Here is a 19,513-nt window from a genome sequence, read left to right as displayed (position 1 = left end):
CATTTAGGTTACTTTGGAATCTTGGCTATTGTAAACAGTGCTGCAACAAATATAGGAGTGCAGGTATCTCTTTGATATTCTGATTTCCTTTCTTTTCAGTATATACCCAGCAGTGGGATTGCTGGATCATATGGTAGCTCAATTTTTACTTTTTGAAGAGCCTACAAATTGTTCTCCATAGTGGTTGTACTAATTTACACTACTACCAACAGTGTACATGGAAGGGTTCCCTTTTCTCCACATCCTCACTAGCACTTGTTATTTGCCTGAGTTTTGAATAAAAGTTATTTTAAATGGGGTGAGATAATATGTCATTGTAATTTTGATTTGCATTTCTCCGATGATCAATGATGTTGAGCATCTTTTCATATACCTGTTTGCCATTTGTATGTCTTCTTTTGAGAAATGTTTATTCAAATCTTTTGCCCATCTTTTGATTGGATTTAAAAATATTTTCCTACAGAGTTGTTTGAGTTTCATAGCTAGAGATCTTAGATTTAAGTCTTTAATCCATTTTTATTTGATTCTTGTAAATGGTGAGAGATAGGGGTCTAGTTTCATTCTTCTGCACATGGATATACAGTTTTCCCAGCACCATTTACTGAAGAGGCTGTGTTTTCCACATTATATGTTCTTGGCACCTTTGTCAAAAATAAGTTCACTGTAGGTGTGTGGATTTGTTTCTAGGATCTCTATTCTGTTCTATTGCTCAATGTGTCTGTTTTCATGGCAGTACCATGCTGTTTTTATTACTATAGCTCTGCAGTATAATGTAATGTCAGATAATGTGATTCTTTCAGTTTTTGTTTTTTGATTTTGTTTTTTTGCTTAGGTTTGCTGTGGCTATTCTGGGTCATTTGTGGTTCCATATAAATTTTAGGATTGTTTTTTATATTTCTGTGAAGAATGTCATCAGTATTTTGATAGAGATTGCATTGAATCTGTAGATTATTTTTGGTAGTATGGACGTTTTAACAACATTGATTATTCCAATCCATGAACATGGAGTATTTTTCCATTTTTTTTGGTGTCCTCTTCAATTTCTTTCATAAGTGTTTTCAAGTTTTCATTATAAGAAATGATTTCCTTCTTTGCTTAATTTAATTCTCAGGTATTTAATTTTATGTGTGGCTATTACAAATTGAGTTACTTTTTAATTTTTTTCTCACATTGTTTACTATTGTCATATAGAAATGCCACTGATTTTTGTATGTTGATTTTGTATCCTGAAACTGTAATTAATTTGTTTATCTGTTCTAATAGTTTTCTTGTGGAGTCTTTAGGTTTTTTCCAAATCATATCATCTGCAAACAAGAATAATTTATTTGACTTCTTCCTTTTTAATTTGGATGCCCTTTATATCTTTCTCTTGTCTGATTACTCTAGTGAGGACATCTAGTAGTATGTTGAATAACAGTGGTGACAGTGGGTATCCTTGTCATATTCTAGATCTTAAAGGAAAGTCTTTCAGGTTTTCCCTATTTGGTATGATACTAGCTGTGGGTCTGTTGTATATAGCTTTTATTATGTTGAGGTTTGTTCCTGCTATACCCAAGTTTTTTAGGGATTTTATCCTAGAGGTATGTTAAACTTTATCATATGCATTTTCAATATTAATTGAAATGCTCATATGGTTTTTATCCTTCATTCTGTTGATATGATGTATCACATTGATTGATTTGCATATGTTGAACCAACTTTACATCTTTACATACCAGGGATACATCCCACTTGGTCATGATCTTTCTAATGCATTCTTGAATTCGGTTTGCTAGTATTTTGTTTATGATTTTTGCATTCATATTCATCAGAGATTTTGGCCTGCAGTTTTCTTTTTTTGATGTTTGTTTGTCTGGTTTTGGTATGAGGGTAATACTGGTATCTTAGAATGAGTTTGGAAGTATTTCCTCCTCCTATATTTTTTCAGAATAGTTGGAGTAGAATTAGTATTAGTTGTTTAAATGTTTGGTAGAATAGGGCTTTGATCTTGTTACTTGTTATTGGTCTGTTCAGATTTTGAATTTTTCATGGTTCAGTCTTGGTGGGTTGCGTGTATCTAAGAATTTGTTCATTTATTTTAGATTTTCCAATTTATTGACATATAGTTGCTCATAATATCCAGTAATAATCCTTTGAATTTCTGCAGTATCAGTTGTAAAGTCTTCTATTTCATTTCTGATTTTATTTGTTTGGATCTTCTCTTTTTCTAAGTGTGACTAAAGGTTTGTCAATTTTGTTTAACTTTTCAAAAAAACAACTTTTCATTTCATATATTTTAAAATTTTATTTATTTCTGCTCTGATCTTTATTATTTGTTTTCTTCTACTAATTTTGGGTTTAGTTTGCTCTTGCTTTTCTAGTCCTTTAAGATGCATTGTTAGACTGCTTATCTGGAGTTTTTTCTCTTTTTTAATGTAGACACTTGGAGCTATAAACTTCTCTCTTAGCCCTGCTTTTCTTGTGTCCCATAGGTTTTGATATGTTGTGTTTCCATTATTAGTTGTTTCAATAAATTTTTCAATTTCATTCTTAATTTCTTCATTGGCCCACTGGTCATTCAGGAGCATATTGTTTATTTCCATATATTTGTATAGTTTTCAAAATTCCTCGTTATTAACTTCTTGTTTTGTTCCATTGCAGTCAGAGAAGATGCATGATATTACTTTATTTTAAAAACTATATTACGATGTGTTTTGTGACCTAAGATATATTCTATCCTTGAGAATGATCCCGTGCAGAGGAAAAGAATGTGTATTCTGAAGCTCTTGAGTGAAATGTTCTGTAAATATCTATTAGATCCATTTGGTCTATAGTGCAGAATAGATCTGATGTTTCTTTGTTGATTTTCTGTGTAGAAGATCTGCCTATGCTGAAAGTGGGGTGTTGATGTCTCCAGCTATTATTGTATTGGGACCTATCTCTCTCTTTAGCTCTAATAATATTTGCTTTATACATTAGGGTGCTCCAGTGTTGGTGGCATATATATTTAAAATTGTTATATCCTCTTGCTGAATTAGCCCCTTTATCATTATATAGTGACCTACTTTGTCTCTTCTTATAGTTTTTGTCTTAAAATCTATTTTGCCTGATTTAAGTGCTGTGATTGTTGCTTTTTTTGGTCTACATTTGAATGGAATATCTTTTTCAATCTCTTTATTTTCAGTCTATGTGTATCTTTATAGGTGAAGTGTGTTTCTTGTAGGCAACAGATCAAGGGTTCTCATTTTTTTATCCATTCAGCCATTCTATGTCTTTTGATTGGGGGGTTTAGTCCATTTACATTCAATGTTGTTATTCATAGGTAAGAACTTACTCCTGCATTTTGTTAGTTGTTTTCTGGTTGTTTTATAATCTTTCCCTCCTTCTTCCTTTCTTTCATCTCTTCCTCTAGTTAAGGCGATTTTTTCTGGTGATATGATTTAGTTTTTTTTTTTTTTTTTTTTTTTTTTTTAATTTTTTTGTGTATTCAGTGTATGTTTTTTATTTTGAGGTTACCATGAGGCTTGTAAATACTATCTTACAGCCCATCATTTTAACCTGAAAACAACACTATTTTCATAAACAAACAATAAAAATAACTAACAAAAACTCACCCTAACTTTCTCCTTCTGCTTTTTAATTTTTTGTTTTCTATTTCTATCTTATTGTACTATGTCTTGAAAAATTGGAGTTATTATTTTTAATTGGTTCATCATGTAGTCTTTCTACTTAGGATAAGAGCAGTTGACACGCTACAGTTGCAGTATTATAATAGTCTGTGTTTTTCTGTGTACTTACTATTACCAGTACGTTTTGTACCTTCAGGTGATTGTTTTTTGCTCATTAATGTCATTTTATTTCTGATTGAATTACTTTCTTCAGTATTTCTTGTAGGATGGGTTTGGTATTGTTGAAATCCCTCAGCTTTTATCTGGGACAGTCTTTATTTCCCTTCCATGTTTGAAGGATATCTTTGCCAGATATACTATTCTAGGATAAAAGCTTTTTTTCCTTCAGTATTTTAAATATGTCATGCCACTCTCTCCTGGCCTTTAAGGTTTCCACTGAAAAGTCTGCTTTCAGATATATTGGAGCTCCATTGTATGTTATTTGTTTATTTTGTTTTGCTGCTTTTAGGATGCTTTGCTTATCCTTGACCTCTGGGAGTTTTATTATTAAATGCCTCAAGACAGTCTTCTTTGGGTTTAATCTGTTTGGTGGTCTATAACCTTCATGTGCTTGGATATTGATATCTTTCTTTAGTTTTGGGAAGTTCTCTTTTATTACCCTTTAAATAAACTTTCCATCCCTATCTCTTTCTCCATCTCCTTCTGAAGGCCAATAACTCTTAGAGTTGCCCCTTTGAGGCTATTTTCTAGATCCTATAGGCATTCTTCATTTTTTTTAGTTTTTTTTTTCCTTTTGTTTCCTCTGATAGTGTTTTCAAATAGCCTGTCTTCATGCTCACTAATTCTTCTTCTGCTTGATTCATTAACTTCTATTAAAGGATTGTGATGCATTCTTCAGTATACCAATTGCATTATTCAGCTCCAGAACTTCTGTTTGATTCTTTTTAATGATTTCGGTCTCTTTGTTAAATTTATCTCATAAAATTCTGAACCCCTTCTCTGTGTTATCTTGAATTTCTTTGAGTTTCTTCAACACAGCTATTTTGAATTATCTGTCTGAAATGTCATATGTCTCTACTTCTCCAGGATTAGTCCTTAGTGTCTTTCTCAGTTCATTTGGCAAGGTCATGTTTTCCTGATAGTGTGGATGCTGGTAGATGCTCTTCAGTGTCTGGATATTGAAGAGTTAGATGTTTATTTTAGTCTTCAGTGTCTGGGCTTATCTGCAGCCATCCTTCTTGGAAAGGCTTTTCAGATATATGAAAGGACTTGTGTGTTGTGGTCTAAGCTGTTTCTTCTTTAGGAGAAACCCCAAGACCAATAATGTGATTATTGCAGACTCATAGAGGTACTGCCTTGATGGTCTTGGGCAAGATCTGGGAAAACTTTCTGGATTACCAGGCAGAGACTCTTGTTCTCTTCCTTTACTTTCTCCAAAACATACAGTCTCTCTGTTTTGAGTCACCTAAAGCTAGGGGCTGAGTGACACAAGCACCCCTGTGGCCACCACCACTATAACTGTGCTGGGTGAGACCTGAAGCCAGCCCAGCATTGGATCTTGCCCAAGGCCTGCTGTAACCACTCCCTGGCTACTGCCTACGTTTACTGAAGGTCCTGGGGCTCCACAATTAGCAGGTGGCAAAGCCCCCCAAACCTGTGTCTTCCCCTTCAGGGCGGTAAGATCCCCCACTCCCCGGGTGGTCCAGACGTGCTGTTTGGGAGTCAGGGACTAGAGTCAAAAACCTTAGAAGTCTACCTGATGTTCTATTGTATTGCAACTGAGCTAGCACTCAAACCACAAGGCACAGCCCTTCTCTTCCCTTTTCTAAAGGTAGAGGAGCCTCACCCTGTAGCCACCATCACCCCTGGCCATGAGGAGTGCTGCCAGACTACCATCAATGCTTCCTTAAGGCCCAAGGTCTCTTAAGTCAGCTTTTGGTGAATGCTGCCTGGTCTGGGACTCACCCTTTAGGGCAATGGCCTCCTGTGTGGCCCAGAAAAGGTCCAGAAATGCTCTTCAAGTATCAAGTATTGTTATCAGGGACGCCAAGAGCCTGTTTGGTGCTCTATCTGCTTGTGGTGGCATTGGTACCTAAGGCGCAAGGCAAAGTCCTTTTTACTTTTCCTTCTGCTTTTCTCAGGCAGAAGTAGTTTTGCCCTATAGCCACCATCGCTGGTAATGTGCTGAATCTCACCTGAAGTCAGGAAGTCTCAGTGATTTACCAAGGCCGTTGATATAGCACCTGGGTGTCGCTGCTGGTTATTCAGGGCCCAAGGGCTTTTTAGTTAGCAGGTGATGAATGTCACCTTTATGATTGGGTCCTTTCCTTCAAGGCAGTAGGTTTCCTTCTGGTCCAGAGTGTGTCTAGAAATGTCATCTGAGAGCTAGGGTCTAGGACAGGGCCTCATGACTTGGATCATTTTCCTATCCTGCTGTGGCATCCAAGATGCATGACAAAGCCATCCCACTGTTCCCTCTCCTTTGCTCAAGAGGAAGTCTTGTTTTCCTGACCCAACTCAGCTGAGTTCAATGCCTTATAGTTGCTGTGTTCTCCTCCCTCAGCACCAGGATATGCTGTCCACACATTGTGGCGTCCCTGATTCAAGATTGTTTTTTCTATCTCTTCAGTGGCTTTTTAGTGATATAAAGTTAAAACCAGGTACTATGAGTGCTCATCTGATTTTTGGTTCTTATGAAGGTGTTATTTTTCTGTGTAGATAGTTGTTAACTTGGTGTCTTTGCGGGGGGCTGATCCATGGAACTTTCTATTATGCCATCTTGCTCTGCCTCTGACAGTCTAATTCTAATAATTTACCTAAATTATATTTTTTTGATTTTTCTTTTTTTTTGAGACAGGGTCTTGCTCTGCAATCATAGCTCACCGTAACGTTGAACTCCTGAGTTGGTCCTTCCACCTTAGCATCCCAAGTAGCTGAAACTACAAACATATGCCACCATGCTCAGCTAACTTCTTTCTCTTCTTTCCTTTTTTCTGTCTTTCTTTTTCTTTGTCTTCTTTCTTATCTTTCTTCCGTTTCTTTCTTTTCTTTCTTCTTTCTTTCTTTCTTTCTTTCTCTTTCTTTCTTTCTTTCTTTCTTTCTTTCTTTCTTTCTTTCTTTTTCTCTTTCTTTCTCTTTCTTTCTCTCTCTCTCTCTCTTTCTTTCTTTCTTTCTCTCTCTCTCTCCCTCCCTCCCTCTCTTCCCTCCTTCCTTCCTTCCTTCCTTCTATTTGTTTATTTTCTTTCTCTTTCATTATTTCTTCTTTTCTCTATTCATGACAGTATCTTGGTATGTTATCCAGGTTGGTCTTGAACTCCTGGCCTCAATGGTCCTTTCACCTCAGCATCCCAAAGTGCTGGGATTACAGGCATGAGTCACTGCATCCAGCCCTTCTTCCATTCTTCCATATTTTTTACATACATAATTTGTGTGTGTGTGTGTGTGTGTGTGTGTGTGTGTGTGTGTGTGTGAATGATGGCAGTTTTTTTCTCCCCTATCTTTTGTCTTTCTTTTATTTTTATCTGCTGTATTACTAGGGCCTCCTGTACAATTTGAATAAGGAGTGTGGTAGAAAGATATCCTTATCTCTCTCTTCTCTTCTCTTCTCTTCTCTTCTCTTCTCTTCTCTTCTCTTCTCTTCTCTTCTCTTCTCTTCTCTTCTTTTCTTTTCTTCTCCCTTCCCTTTCCCTCTCTTCCCCTCCTCTCCTCTCTTCTCTTTAGATGGAGTCTCATGCTTGTCATCCAGGCTGGAGTGCAGTGATTCTATCTTGGCTCATTACAACCTCTGCTTCCCAGGTTCAAGCAATTCTCCCGCTTCAGCCTCCTGAGTAACTGGGATTACAGGCACATGCAACCATGCCCAGATAATTTTTGTATTTTTAGTGGGGACAGGGTTTTGCCATGTTGGTCATGCTGGTCATGAACTCCTGACCTCAGGTGATCCACCTTCCTCAGCCTCCCAAAGTGCTGGGATTATAGTCATGAGACACCATGCCCGGCCATCTCATTTCTTATGTTAGAAAGAAAGCCTTCAATATTTCACAATTAAGTATGATAATTGCTGTAGGGGTTTCCTCCTTTATCAGAATGAGAAAAAACCCTTATACTGTTAATTGCTTAGAGCTTTTATCATGAATAAATATTGAATTAAATAAAATACCATTTCTTCACTGAAATGATCATAAGATTTTTCTTGTTTAGTCTGTGTACTGGAAAGTTATTGTTGCTGTAGTACTGCATAACAAATCACCCCCAAACTCAGTGAGTTATAACAACAATCATCTCTGTTCAGTGTATTGATATCTCATGGGACAAAGCAAATAAGATGGGTTAGTTCAAGGTCAAAAGGAGAGAGGAATACACTCTACCATCAGTGGGAAGAACTTCAAAGTTAGTTCCATGACAAAGGGCATGGATAGAGCGAGGGGCCAGTAAAAAAGTCCTCTCCGTGGCCACAATTATTCACAATCTTTCCTATGCAAAATACACTTAAACCGCTCCTCAGATCCCCAGAATCTCACAATGCACACCACAGAGCTTGAATCCTAGATCAGATCAAGAGGCTGCTCCTTTTGACCTAGAGACTTATAAACCCCAAAAACCAAGTTATCACCCCCATTTATAGGCAACATTAACCCATGGATGGGGTAACTACAATAAACGCTCTCATTAGAAAAGTGGAGAAGGGAGGCATATAGAAGTCACTAGTCCATGACAATTCTGAAATTCTGCTGGAAAAATGTTAACATCTCCCACTATATGAAGACAGATAATATTCCTTGATTAAACTACTTTACTACTTGAAGATGGTTTCCTATCAATTGTTTTCCATGATTCTTGCCTCTACCTTCTGCAATATCATTTTTTCCATTTTGCTATTTGGCCTCTTTTGAAGAAGTCATTAGGAAATATGCTTTCTAAGGGAGCAGATAAGCGGTTTTATGGGCATGTTTCCTGCCTGTAGAAAGTTGGAGATTATCAGGATTTTTAAAATCTCATAGTATCCACCCCTTTTGTTAGCTTAGAGTAGTCACACTTTTGCTAATGGTGACCTCTTAAAAATTTAGTTAATTTTCTATATATTTTATTCCACTTATCTCTTTATGTCAAAAGCTGCCCCTGCAGTTTTTTAAAAAGACACTTCTTGCTTTCTCTAGGCTTAATTATGGATAGTTTGGATCCATCAAGTTTCTTAGTGACAAGGTCTTTAGGCTTTCTAGGAATCTTTTTATCCAGTTGGAAGGATATAGTAGATGCCACATTAATTTTTCCATATCTCTTAAAGAAAGATGTAAGTACTACATGCTTGATTTTGTTTTTACTGCTGTCTTAGTTTATTTTGTGTTGCTACAACAGAATACTTAAGACTAGCCAATTTATAAAGAAAACAGTCTTATTTATCTCAATTCTGCAGGCTGGGAAGTTCAAAGACATGGCTCTGGCTTCTGGCAAGGACTTTTATGCTGTAGAATCGTAACATGGCAGGGAAAGTCAAAGGGGAAGGGTAACACATGTGAAAGGAGAAAAGTCCAAGGGGTATCCTAGCTTTAACTCACTCTCAAAGAAACTAATTTATTCCCACGAGAACTAATTTAATCTTGCCAGAGGGAGCACTCACTACCAGGACAACAGCACCAAGATGTTCATGAAGGATCTGCTCCCATGACCCCAACACTTCCCACTAGATCCAATCTCATGACACTGCCACAACGGTAATCAGATTTCAGCATGAACTTTTTCTGGGGGAAAGTAAACCATATCCTCCCCATCAAAATAAATCGTATCCAATCCATAGCAACCACCAAATTTAATCAAATAGCCACAATTAAAAAAAAATATTTCTCCAAGGCTATATAATAATTTGACAATATTTGACTCTTAGGAGATGGATAGATTAGAAGTAGTTTTATTTTTCAACCTAGCAGGTTGTGGGCCATTTGCATGCCTTCTAAAATCTGCTTGTAAACTGGCCAATTCTCTTCTGAATTTATCTTTACTTTGCAGTATCTCATTATACAAAGCAAAAATTATCAGCTGAAGCTTTGAACTTTCTGCCTGGAAAATATCTTTTCAAGAGGATAAATTCATTAGCTACCTAGTGAATTTTCCATCTTCCACATTATAGTTGGTGACAGTCTTGTGACTATATAACATAGGACATTTATTTTAGTGTCTTGTATTAGTTCCCTTGCTGGTTTTTTTTTTTTTTTTTTTTGAGACGGAGTCTGGCCCTGTTGCCTGGGCTGGAGTGCAGTGGCCGGATCTCAGCTCACTGCAAGCTCCGCCTCCCGGGTTCACGCCATTCTCCTGCCTCAGCCTCCCGAGTAGCTGGGACTACAGGCGCCCGCCACCTCGCCCGGCTAGTTTTTTGTATTTTTAGTAGAGACGGGGTTTCACCGTGTTAGCCAGGATGGTCTCGATCTCCTGACCTCGTGATCCACCCGTCTCAGCCTCCCAAAGTGCTGGGATTACAGGCTTGAGCCACCGCGCCCGGCTCCCTTGCTGTTTTTAAAGACCAAAACATTTTCTCACCTTCTATCATCTGGCCCCATATTAGTTCTTTGTTAAAAAATTATCTAGCTCCATTTTGCTTAGTTATTATCACAATAGTGCTGGAAGCAAGCCATCCTGAAATTCAATGCCTGAAAATGTTCTTAGAGATCTGTAGATCAGCTGGAATGATTCTGCTCATATATTTGTCACACTCATCTTGAAACCAGTGGAGTAGTGAGAGCAGGTTTTTCTAATGGTGACGGCAGAGAGGTAGGTATCAAGCCCACCTGTGAGAGCAATTGCAAGTCTCTGCTTACCTCCCGTCTACGAATATCCTATCGGCTAGAGAAAATCACATGGCTGAGCTCAAAGTCAAAGGGAAGGACAATATATTTCAAATATAGCAGGATAAAATACAAATTCAAATGACAAAGGCATGGATATGAGAGGCGAAGAGTTGAGGCAATAATACACTCTACTACATTCTGTTCATGTGGTGAATTACAATTAATTCATGTTAAATCACGCTTGCATTACTATAATATACCGGATTTTATCCTGACGGGTTATACTTTTTGTATTTTGCTGGTTTCAATTTGTTAATATTTTAAAACTTCCAGTTTATGTTACTGAGAGATTTACTGATTTTTTTTCTTTCATGTCAGTTTCTGGTATTAATATGTTTCTGGCCTAATAAAAATGAGTTGGAAAGCTTTTCCTAGCTTTCTATTTTCTGAGTCCATGTAAGATTGGTATTGTTTCTTTCTTAAATGATTTTTAGAATTTATTGATAAAGGCATGCATACCTGGAGACTTTTTGGTTGCTGGAAGGCTTTTAAATTATGAATTGGATTTCTTTAATGCTTATAGGTCATATACTAAACTCTTCCATTTTGCCTTTTATTGTGCACACTTAAGCCCACTCGCCCAGTTCTTGAGATCTTATTGGGAAGCTGCTAATTACCAGTTTCAGGTGTTTTCTATCTATTAGGAGCTGACCTTTCCCTGGTGCCAGATGTGATCCATTACTACTTTAGAGTGATAATTAACAATCAAATGACTATCACCTGATGGTTGCCCAACACTCCTGGTGTGTGTGGGGTGGGGGGAGGAGCAGGAGAAGCCTTCTCCTGCCCTGCTCATACCCAACTAGTTACCCACAGTAAGATTTCCCCTCTCAAGAGTCTAAGACCTGAATTCTTTGGGAAGAATGGATGAAGGTGAGTCTTCCATAACTGCTTTCTTTTGACATAGGGATGGTGGTGGTAGTTTGGTGGGGCTTGCTCTCAGGGCAGGAGGGTGGCTCCATGGACTGGTGAAAGCAGTATCCAGCCAGGTCCAAGGAAGAGAGGAGCAGGATTTCCCCTCTGTCATATCCCACTTATGGGCAGTCTAGGGGTCCCCTGTAGAAGGGTAATTCTTGGCTATTGAGAGTATGGCATCCCTCACTGAGAATCATCTGGAGCTTTATGGCCTGAAGTCAAGAGGAGATAAATTGGGTTATTAGATTTAGAAGAATGTCAAAATGAAATAAGGGGGGTGAAAACACCTCTAAAAATTCCCAAAGCTGCCGACACACCTAGGTAGCTGGTAGCTATAGTCATGCCTGCTAAGACTGGGGTTGCTAGCCAATTCCAGTATGCACCCAGGATTAGAATACTGATCCAGATTTTAATATTACCCATCTCTCTTGTTTCTTCTGAGATGCAGCAAGAGATCACTAGTTGGTTCATAGGAATAAGCAGGGTCAGTCTAAATTGAAGCCTGTGAAAGGGGAGCAGATAAGGAGGTTATCTACATATTGTAGAAGTTATACTCCCTAAACAGATTGCTCAGTTAGATTTAGTAATTATTTCAGCCAGATCTTTACATTCTAGTTGATATATTTTGTCACATCTGTCTATGGCAATATTTTTGTGGTATTTTTTAATTATTTGCTTTGTCTTATTCTTTTCTTCCTTTATTTTTGCAGTGCTTTTAAAAAAGATTTTCTATTGGTTTTATTTTGATCACTCATCTTTGAATGTGTTGAGATTTCCTATACCAGTGATTTGAAGGGTAGGGCCCAGAGCAATATTTCAAGTTTGTAGGCATTTTCCTTATGTTGCTGAATTTTGATGAATAAATATTATTAACCTTTACTTCTACCCAAGTGATAGACATTACACACTAGTCTGCCTACCATTCAGTTTCCTTTCTTTTTTTTTTAGAAAAAAAAATCAGCTACTTCTTGCAAGTATGGCTTATCTGTAGGATTTCATATATAATTTTTTCTTCTGCTTATGAGACCAAACTGGGATAACAGAAGCTCTCATCTCTAGCCTACCTGCAGTTTTATTAACTTCAGTTTGGTACCTGAGGGAGTACATATGAGTACATATCAAGGTGCACTCTGGAGATGTGTACCTTCATCCTTTTCCTACAAAAATCCAATTTGTGTTTTAACCCTTCATCATAACCCTGCCATAGCCACAACTGCTTTTGACAACTTCCATCTTTTTAATCTTTTTAAATTTTGGGGGAGATTCATTATTCTAATTTTTCAATGATGTATTTTGTTTGTGTTTCCTTTATTTTCTTTGTTGCATTTACTTTTTTTTTTCTTTTGCAAAAGAGGAAGGCGAAAAATGCCATGCTTATAATATTAATCATGATTGTGGACTGTAATAATATATTTTTGATTTTGCTTAAAGTAACCTCTTGTTGGTGTGTTCTTGAGGTCAAATCTTGTGCTCTATTCTTATTAATGTGCATTTGGCCTCAGGTGAATTGGGATCAATTACTTGGTTGTATCTGAAGAAATCCAAATCTAATTTTGAAAAACACAATTCAAAATGAGTGTTTCAATGACAAATAAAATTCTTCTTGCATATGAATTATCCTTTTAATATCTAAATAGCTATAAATAGAATACAAATCTTTTGTAACCATACATTCATAAGGAAAATGAGTGTTTGTAAATAAATGATTAAATATACATTAGTTAAGTTTCCATAGTATCCCAAAAATTATACATTGTAATGCTGATAAGGAGAAAATGTGTATAGATGGTACCCAACTGATATAATGATATGATACAATAGATCTCGGCATTCAGACTAGTTTTTTTTTTTTTTTTTTTTGAGACGGAGTCTCGCTCTGTCGCCAGGGCTGGAGTACAGTGGCCGGATCTCAGCTCACTGCAAGCTCCGCCTCCTGGGTTTACGCCATTCTCCCGCCTCAGCCTCCCGAGTAGCTGGGACTACAGGGGCCCACCACTTCCCCCGGCTAGTTTTTTGTATTTTTTAGTAGAGACGGGGTTTCACCGTGTTAACCAGGATGGTCTCCATCTCCTGACCTCGTGATCCGCCCGTCTCGGCCTCCCAAAGTGCTGGGATTACAGGCTTGAGCCACCGCGCCCGGCCTTCAGACTAGTTTAACTGGGTTCTTGTCTCATCTTTTCCCTATGTAAGCTGTGTCGCTTGAGCAAGTCACTTAACGTTTCTGTGCTCTCATTTTTAAGAATGGAGAAATAATAGTACTTCTCTGATATAGTTGTTAAAATTATTAAATGAATTAATGTATGTGAAGAGCTTACAAGAGTATCTGACATATACTGAGCTTTCAATAGCTGCTTATTGTTTTGTGAAAGTTGACTTTATATAAAGCTTTCTACAAGTCAAAATAAAATTGTCTGTGGTGTGTATACATTTTTGTATCCATTTTCCTCAGCTAGATAGTATTTTTGTATGCATGGAACAGAGAATATCTTGGCAGCCATATTTTCATAGTTTTTCCTTTTATTAAACTTTTGTTTTATGTTATTACTCTACAGATATTTGCTCAATTTATCACAACTTAAGTAATTCTGACTCATATTAAAGTACACTTTTCTCAAAAGCAGAGATCTTATGCCGGTCAATCCCTATATATGAGGAGTTGATTCTCTAGAAGATGAAAGGACCTTTTTCTTATTCTGGGTGTATCTCTCTTGCGCATATCTGCTAACAACTGCTACCACACCTGGGGACTCAGCTCTGTTTCATCTTCTTCAAGAAAATTTCCCTAATTCCTGAGGGATTGTGAGAGTTTTAGAATGCTTATCACACTAGCATACTGCCCTCTGCTAGCTTTCAGCTACAAATAAAAGAATCTCCTGATAAAGTGGCATAAACAATGAAGTTATAATATATTGCACGAGTCTAAAAACCATGTTGAAAACTGCTAAATGCAAGCTCAAGATCTTTCCTCCTGTATACTTTTATTTTTTACTAACAATTTTATTTCCAGAGTCTGTATGTTCAATTTTTAAAATGCCTGTTAAAGAATTCCATTGGATACTACTGACATTGAAATGAATTTTGTAAAATAGCACTCCTATATTTTTAATGTTCAAGGATATTCCTTGAAATATTTTGGAAGCTTTGGTTTCATTATAAAAGTTACTCATGCATAGAATTAAAAACTATTGGGATGAAAGGGCTTAAAGTAAAAGTTAAAAATTATCTCACCTCATCCACACCCACAGTCCCAATTTTCACTCATCAGAAAGGCAACTTCTGTTAGTAGTTTCTTGTATATCCTTTTAAACGACATCAGTTAAAATCTTTTATTTATTGCATTATTTCCTTTCCAGCCTTTTATTTTTCCGTATCTATCACCCCAGTTCCATTGCTCATTTATATATTCTGAAGTAAGCAGACTAGAAATCACTTTTGCTACCTCACAGAGAAATCGGCTTTCTTTATTAGAATATGCTCACTGAGGAAAAGAGTGTGAATTAGCAAGACTCCCTTCTGAAGTGCTAAGCCATGTTACATTAGAGTTTTAATAATAATGGTTAACAATAATGTGCGTTGGTGCATTTTTGTGACTACATCCCTGTCATTTCACCCCAGTACTCTTCAATATTAATAACTGTGACAGTGACAAGATGTGCTAAAGATTCACGGATTTTATAAATGGTCAGCTGTCTTCAGTGGCAAGTGGTATTTTATTTTGTTTTAGCACAAAGGATATGAAGGATATTTATTCACTAAGACATGCAGAGCAAGATGCAAATTTTTTAAAATGCTAGTCATATGATAGATACATATGCTGGAAGATTATGGGAGAGAAAAAATTACCAAGGCTAATGTATTTGAAGCTACTATAATATAATCATAAAGTATAATACTTTTTAAGGTAGGACTATTTTGGATTTCTTCCAAAGCTATTTATTTCTAAAGAACTATAAGAACCTTATTAAGGGGGACCTATCTTGGGCAACATAATAATGTCCTTTTAATTCTCTCTAGCCTACTTTTTCCACATAATTTTCCCCAGAATATTTTATCCAGTCTCAGGAACTCTCATACTATGTCTCCTTCCTACTACACCCGAGGTTTTAGTAATTATTTACATCTTGAGTTGCTATGTTAGGATTCCATCTTTAACTCCAAAGAAACAAGGTGTCTTTCACCGTAATGAAAGGTGAGTTGAATGAGTTGGGAGTTTTGAGCCCCTTAAATCTCCCTTCATAGGCTGAGAAGGAGGATGATCCTAGTTTAATATTATATCACTTCAAAGATAATCTCACAGGTAGCATTTTAGTGATCTCTTTGATTGATTTATAGTTCTAAGAGATTTTTGTTGTAAACAAGGAGTTTGGCAAAGAATTACAAGTAAAAACATCTTCATTTTTGTAATGATAGGATGGACTTTGCTTTTGAAGAATCCCACACACCCAAGTTCTGTGTTTGACTGCTTAACCTTCTACTTTGGAAGGATGAAGTCTCCTCTGCCATTATTTGACCCTTAGGTTTGGAAACATGCTATATTAGTGGCATGGTAGTAAAGTCACATCACAAGATGGCAAAGCCAAGTGTTCTGATGACTCCCAATCCTGACACTTGGATATTTCTTGAGAATTTACATTTCTATTTTATAACTCAACTTATTGTATATAATCAGTCAACTAGTGTCAGAAATTTACTTAAAAGCTCATGATATTAAAAAGGGAGAAAGATAGCTGAGTGACTCCACTCCCTTTTAACTTTAAGGATAATACTCCATACTCAGTGTTAGTAGTTCTCTCTATTAGCACTTACTGTATCCTGTCACAGCAAGTTTACTTATTAATTCTGTCTCCTTATCTTGAACACTGTATACAGAGATTCTAGACACAAGTAGTCTGGAATTCACTATTAGGTAACAAAAATGTTGTTAGGAAACGTATTTATATGTTGACCCACTTTTATGTTTCTTTATTCAGAAGTTTACTTTAAAAAAAATATTAAGAGCAGCTTTAGGTTCACAAATTAAGAGGAATGTACAGAGGTTTTTCCAGAACACCTCTTCCCCTACACATGTAAAGCCTCTGCCATGATCAAAATCCCCCACTAGAGTGGTAAATTTGTTACTTGAAGAACTACATTGACACATATTAATGTACTACAATGACACATCATCCAAAGTCCATGTTTATAATAGAGTTCATTCTTGGTGTTGTACATTCTATGGCTTGGAAACAATGTGTAATGACATGTACTGATCATTATAGTATACAGAGTAATTTTATTGTCCTAAAGAATCCTCTATGTTCTATATATTCATTTCTCCCCCATTCAAACCCCTGGCAACCACTGATCTTTTTACTGTTTACATAGTTTTGCATTTTCTAGAATGTCATATAGTTGGAATTATACAGTTTGTAGCCTTTTCAGATTGGCTTATTTCACTTAGTAATATACATTGAAATATCCTACATGTTAATTCATGACTTGATAGCTTGTTTCTTTGTAGCACTCAATAGTATTTCATTGTTTGTATATACTAATTGTTTGTATATACTACAGTTTATTAATCCATTCACCTACTGGAGGATATCTGGGTTGCTTCCAAGTTTTTGAAAATAAAGCTGCTACAGGCTTCCATGTGCAGTTTCTGTATGAACATAAATCTTCAGTTTCTTTGGGTGAATACCAAGGAGCACAATTGCTTTGGTTTTGTGAGAAACTGACAAACTGTTTTCCAAAGTGACTGTAACATTTTGCATTCTCACCAGCAATGAGTGAGTTCCTACTGCTCCACATCCTCATCAGCATTTGCTACTGTCACTGTTCTAGATTTTGGCCATTCTCAGAGATGTATAGCAGTATCTACACATACTCATTGGTGTATAGCATCTCATTTTAGTTTATGTTTCCTTGGTTACATATGTGGAATATCTTTTCATATGCTTATTTGGCATCTGTATACCTTCATTGGTGAGGTGTCTATTAAGGCAGGGGTGTCCAATCTTTTGGCTTACCTGGGCCACATAGGAAGAAGCAGAACTGTCTTGGGCCACACATAAAATACACTAACACAATTGCTGATGAGCTAAAAAAAAACATACACACAAAAATCTCATAACGTTTTAAGAAAGTTTATGAATTTGTGTGATGCTACATTCAAACCTATCCTGGGCCATGGGCTGAACAAGCTTGTACTAAGTTGGTGCAAAAGTTATTGTGCTTTTTTTTCCATTAAAAGCAAGTAATGGCAAAAACTGCAATTACTATTTCACCAGCCTAATATTAAGATATTTGGCCATTTTCCAATTGAGTTTTTTTTTTAATTGTTGAGTTTTCCTTTAGTAAGATATGCCTTTTGCAAATGTTTTCTCCCAGTCTGTGACTTGTTTTCTCATTATCTTGATGTTTTCTTTTGCAGAGCATTTTTAAAAATTGTTTTCTAGTCCAGCTTATCAATTATTGCTTTCATGGATTTGTTTTTTTGGTGTTGTTTCTAAAAGTTATCACCACACCAAGGTCATCTAGGTTTTCCCCTCTGTTATCTTCTAGGAGTTTCATAGTTTTGCATTTTATATTTAAATTGGTGATACATTTTCAGTTAATTTTTGCAAGGAGTGTAAAATCTGTATCTAGATTCATTTTGTTTCCTGTGGATGCCCAGTTGTTTCAGCACCATATGCTGAAAAGTCTTTCTTTGCTCCAGTGTATTGCTTTTGGTCTTTGTTAAAGATCAGTTTACTGTGTTTAATGCGGATCTATTCCTGGATTCTCAATTCGGTCCCATTTATCTGCCTGTTCTTTCACCAATGCCATACTGTCTTGATTATTGTTTCATAGTAAGCGTTGAAGTCAGGTTGTGCTTCCTTACTTTTAGAACAATAATCACTCATTTGTGAAACCAAGCTGCCAAGTTGCTGTCATGGAGATAAAGAACTTCTCTCCTAATATCAATAGTGGCTAGAGTATCACTTTTTTATTATTCCCCCCTTACTGTGTCTTACTTTCTATTTGGTAGGAGGCCTATAGCTAAGTAGTTGTTACAATAAACAGAAGTTTGCTTAAATAACATTAACAAGGAAGATTTGAGTATGACAATTATGAACACAGGGACTTTTATGAGATCAAACTGCAAGAAGTACTGTGCCTCACACGAATGGGAAAGGGAAAAGTCATCAAGCTTCTCTCTGTTTTTCTGTTTCTCTGACACACACACACACATACATACACACATACACACATCCTTCATCCCAGGTGTACATCTGCTTTATTCTTTTCTTTTTATAGACTGGCTACATATGCTTAATCCTCAAGTCCAAGTCCATCTGGTCCTTTGGTTGAAGTTTTCATGCTTGCTAATGCAATCTCTGTGACACTACTTTTAGATTCCAAGAAGAAAGTATCATCTGGTACTGGATCTGAGATATATGCTGAATCCAGAGACCATGAGTCTATAGCGAAAAGCAGCCTGAATTCTGACACAGGTGACCAGTGTAAGGTCTTGAATATGTCACTTCATGTCCCTGGGTTGCAGTTTCAAGATCAAGTCAGAGAGGGAGACAGCAAAATTATTGGTAGAGTCCTGAATCTGACAGGCCAGAGTGTAGGGGCAGGCAGGGATCAACAGGAAGGTGATTCTCTATCTCTATCCCTGCTGAGAACTTTCTGGAGCTTCCTTTTTGGCATCATCTTCAGAGACTGTACTAGACACACACGAGAAATCATTCGATTTTTTTATGTGTACTTTTTTCCCACTTCCTATCCTTTTAAATTTCACTCAGTTTGTTTTCTTTTCCTATCTCCTTCATCTGCCCTTTAAACAACAGTCTGAGGAGTTACAAAGATAGAGCCTGGTGCATGCATCAGAGACCGTAAGGAAAGGCTGGAGGGCAGGCAGGAAGAGGAGTCATAAGGCGGTTCCAAGCCTGGAAGTCTGACTCACAGTACATGGGAGTCAGCCTCATTGTTCATTTCTATATTAGCTATTATTAGGCTTTTGGAAATTGGCAAATGCCAGTTTTGACAAATTCTGTTTTGTTATTGCTGTGATAACTCTACCTCATTTCTAAACTATGAAAATGGAGTGTTCTAAAATAACTGATATGAGTTATTAATCAAAATGAATAATATAAGAAATACTTCCTACTAATTTTAAAGATA

This window comes from Rhinopithecus roxellana, chromosome 6, assembly GCF_007565055.1.
Source record: "Rhinopithecus roxellana isolate Shanxi Qingling chromosome 6, ASM756505v1, whole genome shotgun sequence".
NCBI classification, from domain to species: domain Eukaryota; kingdom Metazoa; phylum Chordata; class Mammalia; order Primates; family Cercopithecidae; genus Rhinopithecus; species Rhinopithecus roxellana.
Note: the sequence above shows the minus strand (reverse complement) of the source record.